This window comes from Hylobates moloch, unplaced genomic scaffold (assembly GCF_009828535.3).
Source record: "Hylobates moloch isolate HMO894 unplaced genomic scaffold, HMol_V3 SCAFFOLD_7, whole genome shotgun sequence".
Taxonomy (NCBI): Eukaryota; Metazoa; Chordata; class Mammalia; order Primates; family Hylobatidae; genus Hylobates; species Hylobates moloch.
Window position 1 is genome coordinate 22,395,964 of NW_026652282.1, and position 13,141 is coordinate 22,409,104.

A 13,141-nucleotide genomic window follows, 5' to 3' on the forward strand; every position below is an offset into this window, starting at 1 on the left:
GTTTCTGGGTGTTGCCAGCAGAGATTAATATTTGAGTCAGTGGACTGGGAGAGGAAGACACGCCCCCGCCAGGAAGACCCACCCACAATGTGAGTGGTACCATCCAATCGGCTGCCAGCACAGCTAGAAAAAGCAGGCAGAAGAAGGTGGAAGAGCTAAGTTGCTGAGTCTTGTGGCCTTCGTCTTTCTTCAGTGCTGGATGCTTCCTACCCGCGAACATCAGACTCCAAGTTCTTCGGCCTTTGGACTCTCTTTTTTTTGTTTTTTACGAGACGAAGTCTCGCTCTGTCGCCCAGGCCGGAGTGCAGTGGCGTGATCTCGGCTCACTGCACCTTCCGCCGCCTGAGTTAAAGCGATTCTCCTGCCTCAGCCTCCGGAGTAGCTGGGACTACAGGCGCGCGCCGTCACGCCCGGCTAATTTTTTGTATTTTAGTAGAGACGGGGTTCACCGTGTTGTCCAGCCTGGTCTCAAACTCCTGAGCTGAGGCAATCCACCTGCCTCGGCCTCCTAAAATGCTAGGATAACAGGCGTGTGCCTCCGCGCCCGGCCTGCCTTTGGACTCTTGAACTTAGACCAGTTGTTTGCTGGAGCTCTTGGGCCTTTGGCCACAGACTGAAGGCTGCACTGCTGGCTTCCCTACTTTTGAGGTTTTGGGACTTGGACTGAGCCAGTACTGGCTTTATGCTCCTCAACTTGCAGATGGCCTCTCGTGGGACTTCATCTTGTGATCGTGTGAGTCAATTCTCCTTAATAAACTCCCTTTCATATATACATGTATCCTATTAGTTTTGTCCCTCTAGAGAACCGTAATACCCCTACCAAACACGTATCTGTTTAGTCCATTTCAATAGTTTAAATCATACTAAGGATGTTTTAAAGGGCACTTGTATGTGAATTTTATTGAATACAGGCTTAAATGACTTAGTCAATTGACAGTATATGCCTGTTTCTTTTTGTTCATATGTGTTTCAGAAGAAAAGGTACAAACAGAAAATTGAATATGGTACACAGTCTACAGTTCATTAATTTTGATTTACTTATTGTTCAAACATCCGTTAGTGAATTTTTTCTTTCTTTGATCTGATCTCTTTTGTGTTGAATGGGAATTTCTAGAGGGCAACCCCACCTCTTTAACATGCTTTGTTGCCCGTTGAACAATCCCCATACGTCTTTCCAGAATTCAGTTGGATTATCAATTATTTTTCCAGAGTTCAATTGGACTTACATAAGTAGCTGCCTATTAAATCCTCACTAAGGCTGACTCTCAGAACGCAGTGGACACTCAGAGGGTACAGATGAACCCAGGTTTGACATTTGGCCTCATTTCCGCCTCTCTGAGAAGAGTAAAGCACCTGTACAGCATTATTGAACAGGCCTTCCAGAAACTGTTTGTCTTACTTGAAAAAGGGTCTCTTTCAAAAGGAAAACTCATACGTTTAACTAGTGACAATAAAGTAGAGGAGAGGATATTGATTTTTTTTTTTTTTTGGAAACCAACGCACAGTTTTTATTACAGTTCAACAAAATTGCCAATATCCTTCTTAAAGCATTTTAATAAAATTGACATCCTTGGCAGAGAAACAGAGCAAGTCTTTCATTTTCAGACAGTTGCCACTGGGGGTCACCATTACAATTGCTAAGCTTTGTCTGCAGTTCCGGAGCCACGGCAGCAACTCGCCTAAAATGACGGAGAAGATGAGGGGAAGACTAACGTCTTTCAAGCAGCTTTTTTTCCTTAGTGTCTCATGGAGGCATTGTTCAGATACAAAGATAAATATTTGTGTTTTGTGGATAGGATACTCACCTGTGGTAAGAAGGGATTCAATAAATTGTCCAATAGATAAAACAATTCTTCATAGTTATAGCTTATCTCTGAGGTCTGTGCCAACCCTCAGAGAGGGTGATCAATATGCACTTTTCTGCTCTTCTGAATTTTTCAGAAATTAAACTAGGATTTGTCTGCAGCATGTTTTTTTAAATACTCGACCTCGTTTTCTTTATTTTATGACTATCAACCCTTACTGTCTTATTAGTCAATACATTGTTTCTGCCTAGAAAATCCCTTTAGCTGTTTGCTTCTTACATATTAAATCACTGTCATTGCCATTACATAAGGGAAATCAAATGAATAACCAAACCAAAGCCAGCTTCCCCTAGAGTGTGAGTCATCATAGGACAAACAGGGCTTTTGGACCATGTGAGGCTATGTATGTATAAATTCTGCAGTACAGGCACTCAGGAGAAGCAACCCGGGCAGGAGAGGGGGCCATGACAGCAGATGGCACTCCTGACTGTGTCTTAAACAGGGTATTTTAACTACTCGGTGGACTCCACTCATGTTAAACTTCTCCCAAGTAAAGCATCCCTTTCCGTAAAATTCTCTTGACCTTCATTGTTCACTCACTACATTTAATCAACATTTCCCAAATATTCCCATGGTAAAAACTATGGTTAAAACAATACATAACACAGAATTACTGCCCTCAAGGATCACTTCCTGAGTTGTGACTTGTGCACACAGGGCCCTCTGCTCAGAAGTCCCCCTCTCCCATCATTGTCTTAAAAATTCTGAATAATTTTGAAACAAGGGGTCTTGCATTTTCATTTTGTTTTGAACCTTGAAAATTATTTAGCTGGTTCTGACTCCCCCAAAGGGGCTAATACTATACAGGGGAGAGAAAAAAAAATAAAGTGTACTTGGTAATGTAATGCAAAGATTTCAGATGTGATCTATTAGCTATATGAACAAAAGAGACTATAGAGTATTATCCTGTTTGCAGGGAAGTGGAGCGAATTTAGGAAAGGTTTGTTCGTAATTCCCATATTACTAAGTACTTATGTGCAAGGTACTGCGCTAAATGATTCAGAGTATTCAAATATGAATTGACCATGAACCCTGCCCATCTCAAGTTAACTCAGTATATGAAAAACTTATATAGGGCAGAATGAGTTTGATCAGATTTGGTAGGACATGTGACTGGGATCGAGTGTTTATGTGAATAATATATTTTTCCTACTTTTATGCTTTTTTTTTTTTTTTCAAATCTATCCCATGCAGGTCTGCTAGACCAATCTTTCTAACACATTCCTTTGAAAACTCCCTTATTCAAAAATACTCATAGGATCCTCGTTGCTTCAAGATAAATTCTAGACATCTTAGCATGGCATTCAAGATATCCTGCAGTATTGCTCCAGCCTTCATTTTTGACCTAATGTTTTATTATTCTATGTGATTCATTTGACTTTGATCAAAGTAGGCCGTCTGAAATCCTAATGTTTCAGTTATCTGTTGTTGTGTAAGAGATTACTCCCAAATTTAGCAGCTTTAAACAATAAACATTTATTATCTCAGTTTCTGTGGGTTAGGAATCTGGGAGCAGCTTAGCTGAGTGGTTCTATACTTGGCAAAAGTAAAAGAAGCTGGAGAAAGAAGCTGGCAATACAAAGGGAAGCAGAAACAGTGAATCTCAGACATAAATGGGGTAGTATATCTAGAGAAAGGAGTGAAGATGCTACCAAATTCTCAGACATCTTGGTTGAATTGATCCATTCTACTTGGTAAAAAATTCCGCCCTCCTGAAATGCCGGCTGAAGGCAAGGGGATTTTTGAATGGGCTATGGAGAACTGAGAGTAATGGAGTTATTTTTCTCACTTATCGAAATATTTGGATTTTAGTTGTTGTTGCTGGCTTAATGCTTTTCTGGCTTTTATTCACTTTTGTATATGAGGTATGTTCTTCATGGCTAAATATATCATTTAGCTCAGGGATGTAGAGTGATGAAAACTAGCACCTGGATAGGTAGTGACAGCATTCAGGGAGAAATGGACATTCCCTGGGAATCATGGACTCTGAAACCAACAAACAACTATTCCATTGGTTCCCAAAGCAGCTCTCTTATATGACTGGCTGTCATTTTTTGTTTGTTTTTGTTTTAAGACGGAGTCTCGCTCTGCCACCAGGCTGGAGTGCAGTGGCGTGATATCGGCTCACTGCAACCTCCACCTCCCTGATTCAAGCGATTCTCCTGCCTCAGCCTCCTGAGTAGCTGGGACTGACTACAGCCACCCGCCACCACGCCTGGCTCATTTTATTTTTTTTTTTTTGTATTTTTAGTAGAGACGGGGTCTCACTGTGTTAGCCAGGATGATCTCCATCTCCTGACCTCATGATCCGCCCACCTCAGCCTCCCAAAGTGCTGGGATTACAGGCATGAGCCATCGCACCCAGCCACACCCAGCTATTTTTTTTGTATTTTTTTTAGTAGAGACGGGGTTTCACCATGTTGGCCAGGATGGTCTCCATCTCCTGACCTCGTGATCTGCCTGCCTCGGCCCCAAAGTGCTGGGATTACAGGCGTGAGCCGCTGCGCCCGGCTGAGTGGCTGTCATCTTATATGGGAAAACAGATTACATTTGCAGTTATTCAGAGGATAGTTTGAATATATTGGTTATGGTTCATATTTGAAGTTATATGCTTAGGAAGAAGCTTGTTGTGTTCCTGGCAGCAAGCAAAGGTTGAAATGTACTGTGTATGTACTTCTGCCATTGTAAAATATTTGACCAGATCCAGAAACCAGAGGCATGTCATTTGGAGACTTTCTTCATGTCGACAGGATCCATTCATTAACTACCCGTTAATTCAACCTTTGAACTCACTTAGTATGCTAGTAAGTCCTAATTGTTCCATCTGAGCCATAAGGGTATTACGGCACTGGTCAAACAAACCCAGAAGTGAAGTAAGAAGAAAAGAACAAAGGAGAGAAGGAGAGCAATGCTGTCCTTTTACATAAAGGTGCCTTTGGGATTATGGGCTCTCTCTGTCCTTGATCTTGGATGTCTGTCTCTATTTATATTTAATGGTTGTTCTGGGACCTGGGACACGCTTGTCACCATGGGGCTAGAAGTGAAGGTACATTTTCTAAGGAGGAGATGGCTTTCAAATAATGGCCTAAAACTATTGCAGTGTTCTGTGACAAATCTCCTGTGGCCCTGCCCTAGTTAGAACTCTGGAAATGAAGTTACTTTGGTGTGGATTAGAATAAAGGAAATGAAAGGTTGGAAGAAATCTGAAAGGGCATCTTGTGTAACCTGTGCCTGAATTCCCTTTAAAAAGCAGCTTCTGTCATGCGGATAAGCCCACACTTATACAAGCCTGTCAGTGACAGAAAAGTTTTTACTGTATAGAAATCCTGGCATATGTTGTACTGAACTCTATTTTCCCATAGCTGCTTCTCATTGTTTTTTGGCAGTTATAATGAGAAAATGGAATCTCTCACAAAACAGTTTTTAAATTTTTTTATACATCATGATTTCTAAACACAAGTAAGCCAATACAGCTGTGCTTTCTTGATGATACAGTGAAAAGATTCAAAGCTTTTAACTTTAAAACCTAACCTTGTGTATTACTCCGTTCTCATTCTGCTAATAGAGACATACCTGAGACTGGGTAATTTATAAAGGACAGAGGTTTAATTTACTCACAGTTCAGCATGGTTGGGGAGGCATCAGGAAACTTTCAAGGCAGAAGGGGAAGCAAACACGCCCTCCTTCACATGGTGGCAGCAGCAAGGAGAAGTGCCGAGCAAAAGGGAGAAAACCTCTTATAAAACCATCAGATCTCTTGAGAACTCACTCACTATCACAAGAACAGCATGATGGTAAGCTCCCCCATGATTCAGTTACCTCCCACCAGGTCCCTCCTGCGACATGTGGGGATTATGGGAACTACAGTTCAAGATGAGATTTGGGTGGAGACACAGACAAATCATATCACCTTGCATGGGATGGGATGCTACTGCATGTAACTTACATCCCTCTGTTTCTATCCTGATCCCATACAATCTAGTTTCAACACAGCATCTAGGGTTAATTTTACGGAAATTAAAATCTACCAACATGGTAAAATTCCATCTCTACTAAATATACAAAAAAAAATTAGCCAGGTGTGGTGGCGGGCACCTGTAATCCCAGCTACTTGTTAGGCTGAGGCAGGGGAATCGCTTGAACCCAGGAGGTGGGCAGCAGTGGGATCCATCTAAAAAAAAAAAAAAAAAAAAAAAAAAAAATGGGCACATCTTTCTGTAAAAAAATTTAATGTTGATTTCACACTACAATGGCCCAGGAATCCCTACATGATTGTCCTCAATTACCTATCTGCTGGTCTCTCCTAACCGCTAGCCCTGCTCCGTCCATACTGACTTTCTTGCTGTCCCTGGAACATGCCTTTACATCAGAATCTTGACTCCAACAATCTTCTCCTAGAAGGATTGGCTTGTTCTCTCACTTCCTTCAGCTTTTTACTCCTACTTCACTCTTTCAGTGAGGCTCATTCTTTCTATCTTATTTTGAACTGTGCCACTCTCTTCCTGTACTTCAGGTTTCTTTGCCATTCCCCTGTCCCCCGTAAGGCAATCTCTTTTAACGCTTTACTATTTAATTTACTTATCCATTATGTCTGTTGTTTATTGTCTCCCCCCAAGAATGTAAGCTCATGAGGGCAGGAATCTTTGCCTGTTTTGTTCACTAATGCATCCCAAGTACCTAGAATTGTGCCTGGCAGGTATAGTACGTGCTCAATAAGCATTGAATAAATTAGAATTTTGGAATTCTCCCAGCCCCTTCTTAATGGATATTGAGCTTTCCATTCTGTATGTTTAGGAATTGATCTTTGCTTCTTTTTTGAAAATCTTGTGTATTTTCAGCGGATATTTTGACTTTTCTTCCGATTTCTTAAGAAATAATAGTGGGGTGAGGGGTATTGTATGTTCATATCTACAAATTATTTATCGTAGCAAGCATTCTGTTCCAAAGTCCCAGCTATACCATGGACTTTGAAAATGCCAGACTCCACAGGTGTTTGAATTCTGGTCTAACTGCTTACTAACTCTGACAATAGGCAAGTCAGTCATTTTATTTGAGCTTGAACTTCTTCATTTATAGTAAGAGAAATTAAAATATACCTCATAGGGTTTTGTAAAGTTTAACTTAGATGATGTATGTACATCTCTTAACATGTTTCCTAGGCCAGTGTTTTAAAAATTGTGTACATGAAATCATCTGAGACTGTTGCTAAAATGAAGATTCTGATACAATAGATCTGCGGTGGGGCCTGAGATTCTCTGTTTCCAAATGATGCTGATGCTACTGATTCATGGATCACACTCAGAGTAGCAAGACCCTAGAATGAAGAAGACACCCAATAAATATTTGTTTCCTTTATCGTCTTTTTTCCCTGTCTTACCTATACTACCTCCAGTTATTTAGTGCTTGGAGACACAGCTCATTTAAAGTGGCTCTCACTTCTTTACTTGCGTTTCAATTCCCTCTTAATGAGGTTTGTTCTACCCTTTCCAAGTTGATGATCATTTTCATTGATGGAAAAGGTGGAAGTAACATAAGAATTAAGAAGTTTTCCTTTTCATTCTCATTTGAAGTCTAGCCTAAAGAATTTTATTTTCCTTATTTTTCTCATGCCTCAGTCATGGCAGACTTGGTTTTCTGGTTCTGATTTTTACAAGTCCATTCTATTCCTGGCGATTCTCAATGGCTGCATGCCTCCCTTTCAGTTTTGTGTGTGAACTTTTAAGATCTGATTGAATCAGGGAAGACCCTTTGTCAAGTTAAACAAAATATCTCCTTATAAACTCAGATATCAGAAAGGAAAAGTTCAAGACAAATCACTAATTGGCATAGAATTCTGATGTTATTAATCACAAAGTTTATCCCTCTTCTTATACACAAACACTCCCCCAGACACACACATACATATCCTCCCTCTTACCAAGGAAAGAAAAAGAAAAGTGTTCTAGTAAAAAGAAAAGTGAAAGGGATTGTAGTCACTGTGAGATATCCTAGGAAGTTTTCTTTTGTTGTGTAGTTTATTCAAAACCAGAGATATTGTCCAAGTCCCCTTTGCATGTGAAGATACTTTGAGCTGCATTAGCTTATCTGTTAGGGTGTGGTGTTGAAGATCTGGAATTCATATCACTATTATAATAAATTCAATTCAATTTCACAAACAGAACTCCTGGTCTGTGCCATTCACTGTGTAGCTAGCATTACAAAGATGTACGTGAATTGACGGCCTCACCATCAATTAGGGGAGATATATACACGAAATAAGCACAGTGTAGTATAATGAGTGCACAAGTTATGAAGATAGCAGATGGAAAGCAGGTAGGGTGTAGGCTTAAGTGGGGAGAGGGAGGTGGTCAGGGAAGTATTTACAAACGAGGCCTCATTTTTTATTTATAAAGAGTGAGGGTAAGGCCTTGTTTCCATTAAATGGCATTATAGCCAAGAAGACCAGGCAAACTAGAATTTTGCCTTCACTCGTAATTGGGTAATTCTCTCTGTAAAGTTTCTAAGGATACTATGCTCATGAGAGCATATCATGAAGAATATCAAAGGATCACCTTTTTATTCCTTGAATAAGTGTTTGCTTCTCCAAAGCTGGCCTCTGTAAGTGGTGCAAGAGTGTGTGTCTCCCATTTCTCCCTTAATCCTCAGATCCCATCCCTAAATGGATGGGATCTCATGATTGCTTGAATGCGCCTGTGGGAAAAGAAAGAGCCTCAGCTTCTTCAAACAGGTGCAGTGGTAGGGGAATTGATGAAGAGAACAAGATAGCCTGTATTATTTCCTGCAGGACAGTGCCAGAGTAAGAAGGGAGAGAGGAAGAAGCCTGGGATCAGATCTTACTTAGCCCTTTGGACAAGGGAAGTAGAAAAGAAGATCGCATTTAGATAAGTGACCTCTTACTCTGTAGTAGATCATTTGCAAAGTCCCTCCCTGTATACTATAACTTTGCCTCTCATTGCACCAAGACGTAGTTTATTTCTCCATCCTTTGAATCTGAGCAGGCCTTGTGACTTGCTTTGGCTGACACAATGTGGCAGAAGTGTTTTATATAAGGTTTGGAGCCAAGGCCTTGAGAGACTTTGCAGCTTCTGCTCCCCCCTTTTTAGAACCTTGAGATAGCTGTATGAAGAAGTCAGGCTAGCCTCCTTGCAGATGACAGGCCACATGGAGGAGAGGGAGGCCCAGCTGACAGTCAGCATGAGCTGTCAGACATGTGAATGAGGCTATTGTGTAACATCCAGGCCCCACTGAGCAGCAAGGCCAGCAGGAGAAATGCCCAGCTGAGTCCAGACCACATTACTGACCCAGATAATTATGAGTGACATTTAAGCCACTATGTTTTGGGGCGGTTTGTTTTGCAGCCATAGATAACTGATGCAAATACCTAACAATAGTGGGCAAATTCATGGGCTGGAATCTAAGCAATCAGATTTGAAGCTTTTTAAATTTTTTTTTTTTTTTTGAGACGGCCTTCTCCTGCCTCAGCCTCTCCGAGGTTGTGGGATACAGGGCCCGCCACCAGCCAGTAATTTTTGTTTTTTAGTAGAGGGTTTCACCGTGTGATCCACCCGCCTCGGCCTCCCAAAGTGCTGGGATTACAAGCGTGAGCCACCGCGCCTGGCCTTTAAAATTTTTTTATTTATTTTTTATTTTTTGCAAAGGCTCTAGGACAAGAATTGAAAGAAGAGGATTAAGAAGGGGATAAATGATCCTCTGTATGGTCACTCGGAGGCTTGTCATCTGAGCAACTTTCTAAGCGTACTTTCAGTTACATAGGTCCTTTGAAATTCTGCTTTGGCAGCTTGGAGACTTTGATTGTAGGAAACAGTTCAAAGCCTTTAACGGCCCTCTCTCCACTTTGGACTTGGCAATATTAAAGGCCAAAGAACTCTGCAAAGTGTTGCTTGAAGGGCTCTTTTTTACTTGCTTATTCTGTTTAAATCCCAGTTTTCTGCCGTTTTGACCTCTTTCATGAATGTGATGTTTCAAGTGTTCCTTGATTTTCCACTTGCTATTTCAGCAAAATAAACACCCTTTCTTACTTGCCTCTCACTTCCACCTGGGGCTTAGACTCGATCGATCACACTTAGTTCCACAGTGGATCACCTCCCCACTCAATCTTGGGTTCCAGGACAAACCACAACCTGGGATGCCACATCCTCCCACCAGGTAAAGGCGATCAGACACAGAAAATACTTTATACTCACAACCGTGACTTACAATTATCTTTTTTTTCCTCAGGAGTCTCCTGTATTGCTATTAAAATTACATGGTTATTTTATATTGCTGGGATACCATAAAACCTTGGTTATGTTCTACTTGATAGAGAAAGAAGGTGTAAAATTAGTAAATAAAACTTCCTAAATTTTGCTTATTTTGAGGCAAAGTGTGTTAAAATATGGCGCAAGTCTCATTCCTATTTCAGTCTTTGAACTTATTATTTTCCAGCTTTTCACATGTTTTTTGCACTTCACTCATATATTTATTCAAATGTCACTTCCACAAACAACGCTACCTTGATCACCTAACTGTCCTGTCACTCTCTGGTCTGTTAAGCAGATTAATTTTTTCATAGATTTTCTCACTTTCTGATCTTTTACTATATTTTCATTTGTCTATCACAAGGGTGGGATCTTTGTCTTATCCTCTGCTATACCTAGGACCTGTAAATGTGCACAGAGCCTAATAGTTGCTCGATAAATTTTTTATAAATAAATTAACAAATCTTCATGCTGGTATTATGTATGATTTTGCTAAAAATTCCTTCTGATTCAAGTAATAGGTAATACTATTGAGCAGCATATGTTGGTGCAAAAGTAATTGTGGTTTTGGCGCTGAAATCTGCCGTTTGATACTGGAATACATTCTTAAATGTGGTTATGTTATACATCATTTTAATGTGTGTTTATCGCTTTGTTTTTTTTTGTTTTTTTGTTTTTTTTTTGCTAATGACTTACTTGCTGTTTATACTTATTTTAGACTGTGGAAATGATGTTAGACAGAAAGCAAATTTGAGTGATTTTCTTATTTAAGTTCAAACTGGGTTGTAAAGCAGTGGAGACAACTCGCAACATCAACACATTTAGCCCAGGAACTGCTAACGAATATACAGTGCAGTGGTGGTTCAAGGAGTTTTGCAAAGGAGACGAGAGCCTTGAAGGTGAGGAATGTGGTGGCCGGCCATCAGAAGTTGACAATGACCATTTGAGAGCAATCATCAAAGCTGATCCTCTTACAGGAGAAGTTGCCGAAGAACTCAACGTTGACCATTCTATGGTGATTTGGCATTTGAAGCAAAATGGAAAGGTGAAAAAGCTCGATAAGTGGGTGCCTCATGAGCTGAGCAAAAATTAAAAAAAAGATTTTGAAGTGCCATCTCTTACCCTACGCAACAACAATGAACCATTTCTGATCAGATTGTGATGTGTGACAAAATCTGGATTTTATACGACAACCGGTGATGAGCAGCTCAGTGGTTGGACCAAGAGGAAGTTACAAAGCACTTCCCAAAGCCAAACTTGCACCAAAAAAAAAGGTCATGGTCACTATTTGGTTTGCTGCTGAACTGATCCACGACAGCTTTCTGAATCCCAGTGAAACCATTACATCTGAGAAGTATGTTTAGCAAATCAATGAGATACACCAAAAACTGTAATGCCTGCAGCTGGCATTGGTCAACAGAAAGGGCCTGATTCTTCTTTACAACAACACCTGACTGTATGTCATATAACCAGTATTTCAAAAGTTGAATGAATTGGGCTACAAAGTTTTGCCTCATCTGCCATATTCACCTGACCTCCGCCAACTGACTACCACTTCTTCAAGCATCTCAACAACTTTTTGCAGGGAAAATGCTTCCACAACCAGCAGGATGCAGAAAATGCTTTCCAAGAGTTTGTCGAATCCTGAAGCATGGATTTTTATGCTACAGGAATGAACAAACTTATTTCTCATTGGCAAAAATGTGTTGATTGTAATGGCTCCCATTTTGATTAATAAAGATGTGTTTGAACCTAGTTATAATGATTAAAATTCATGGTCCAAAACTGCAATTATTTTTGCACCAACCTAATAACAAAGGAAAGAGCTCTATGGCATACCATTAGAGACAACCTCTACACTGAATGAAAACAAATAATCAACAAGAATAGGCGTTCATTACTTAAATATCTGTGCATTTTTCCTAACAAGAGTATCATGCAGCCATGGTGGAGCACTTTGCCTACAAGAGCACCCTAGTAGGATGACCAACTAGTCTTGGTTTGCTTGAAACTTTTCTGGTTTTAAAACAGAAGGTCCTGTGTCTGAGAACCCCCTTGGTTTTGAACAAACCGAGACAATTGGTCACTCTAACATGGTATATTTTCCTGAATCCTAGGTAAACTGTCCATGTCAAATCTATGAGTTATTTTGGTTTCCTATCAAAAACAATGAGATTTGCTTGGAATGCTTTGTTTATGATGTCATATTGATAGCTGGTGAGGTTGACAACTCATCTTTAATTGCTTCTAGAATTTTTTTCATGGATGAATATCAAGCTAGCTAGCTAGCTTTTTCTTTCTAATAGTCATGTTTCTCATTTTTGAATATTGGGATATTTGAATTTCAAGTACTCTGACATTTTCCTTTCTCTCAGAAGTTTTGAAACACAGTGGTGTCAAGTTTTTGCACCTGATTTGTCCTTAAGATTTCTGTAAGGCAATATAGGCCAGGAGGCATTTGTTGTCAAAGAAGCACAAAGATGCTAGGAAGGTCTGAAGATTCATCTCTTGGGATAGTGGGTTTGTTCCTTAGCAGGGTGCCAGTTGACGGTAAGGCCAGGGAAGCACATGCTGTTAGCTAGGCTCTCAATTTGAATCCCTGATCAGTTGGCTATGACTCAGTCTGTGTCAATATTTTGAGATTTTTCTTGTTTTATATCTCATAATACAATATATGTTTTTCATTCATAGGCCAGTTTATGTTGGCTTAAATATATATATTATAGAATCTCTAAGAGGATGGATTGTGTGCTTTGCTTTAATATGGGTATAGCACTTAGAATGGTAAATGGTTACTACATGTTATTCTTTGTGTTTCATCATGTACATATGGCCTCATAATGTCTCTGCTGCCCCTTACATATTGGTGCCTCTATGTCTTGTGTCTGTGTCTTGTACTTTTATCATCTCTTGAGATAATTTCTTTCTTACCCATGGTTTCAACTACTTCCCATAAGCCTATAAGCCTATGCCTTCCAGATCTAATTCATACCTCTAGCCTTTACTTTTTTCCCGAGC

General features: G+C 40.1%; 1 pseudogene; it reads left to right on the plus strand.

Annotated features, from left to right (window-relative positions):
* Window positions 1-8,138: 8,138 nt before the first annotated feature.
* On the plus strand, window positions 8,139-11,858 carry LOC131383948 (histone-lysine N-methyltransferase SETMAR-like; annotated as a pseudogene).
* The last annotated feature ends 1,283 nt before the right edge of the window (window positions 11,859-13,141 follow it).